The sequence below is a fragment of the Lactuca virosa genome, chromosome 4, assembly GCF_052849685.1.
Source record: "Lactuca virosa cultivar CGN04683 chromosome 4, Lactuca_virosa_CGN04683_v6, whole genome shotgun sequence".
NCBI classification, from domain to species: Eukaryota; Viridiplantae; Streptophyta; class Magnoliopsida; order Asterales; family Asteraceae; genus Lactuca; species Lactuca virosa.
Genome location: NC_136429.1, coordinates 520,471,877 through 520,473,276, shown reverse-complemented (window position 1 = coordinate 520,473,276; position 1,400 = coordinate 520,471,877).

The window sequence follows — 1,400 nt, the reverse complement described above, 5'->3', positions numbered from 1 at the left end:
CACCCCCTTTTCCCATGGTCAAGTGAGTCTTTTAATCCTTGTGAATTGTAATTGGTTTGGGCTGCCAATACATAATGGGCTGCTTTTTTCTGATTTAAAATACCCACATAAAGTGCAAAAATAGTAAAGAAAATGGGCTGAATAAAACAAGTAAATGGGCTAATAAAATAACTCTTTTTAAATGGGCTGTTGAAACTCTAATGTTAGGCAGATTTTTGCCTATTCTTGAGGAATGAGGACTAAACGGTGCTTCAAATTTTACCCGAATTTAATTTCCATCGGTCAGATTGAATATCAGTGAGTTAGAAAGATCTCTGTAAAATTCTAGATCAATCCGGTTAGATTTACATAATATGTCACGAAATGATTAATAAAATATACTAAAACGATTCATAAAAACCAACCTAACATCATTACGTCACGTCTAATGTTATTTAAAACCTTACTTTTTTTTTTTCTCTTGCAATCCTATACCACAAGAAGAGACAAGAAAAAGAAAAAAAAATGATAAAGAGATAAGAGATGTAGTTACATGCCTAAAAAATAAATGAAAAAAAAACATGGTTGTTTCTATGTTTGTTTAACTATATTGTTATTTTAATTTTCATACTGCTAAAAAAATACAAAAGGGTTTTACTAAGATTTTAATTTTCATACTGCTAAAAAAAATACAATCTACTTTGATACCCAATATGGAAATGTACTTTCATACCCAATATGGCAATGTACTTTGGTTCATTTCAGTATATGGTAGTGTACTTTATACTTTCAATTAAACACATAATTATACCAAATCAGATATAATACTTTCAACACAAACACATACACAAAATCAAACAACCAAACCATAATTAGTAGTACGAAATATATTTCATTAATAGTCAGGAACATTGACATTACAACCAACCATTTCGGGTATAATAATCGGGATAATTGATACCCCAAAAAAGACATTACACGCGGCTTATCCCACCAAACCCCCAAAAGAACATTAGTAAACCTCCAAAATAACCCCAAATTAAACTCTAAATAACATCTACTACCGAAATCAACAAAACCCAACATTAGTACCTAATACGACATCCAAAAAATGATTTCGCTAGACAACAAACCAAACTATTTCCATGATCGAGTTATCCAGCTGACACAAGCACCCACCTTGAGAATCAAAATCCACAAACTGAAGTTAAACTTCTTCTGCATGAGCGCCAACTGCTCTCTAACTGCCATGAGTTCCTTATTCATGTGGTTTCTCAAAGTTTCCACTTCAACTTGCATCTCCATAACAACTAGCTCGTAATCAGAGGGGATATCCAAGTCCGACGTGTGGAAACCGTCGTATGAAAAGCTACCAGACGAAGCCATTATCAATTTTTTCAAGATTTAATTATGAACGGAGA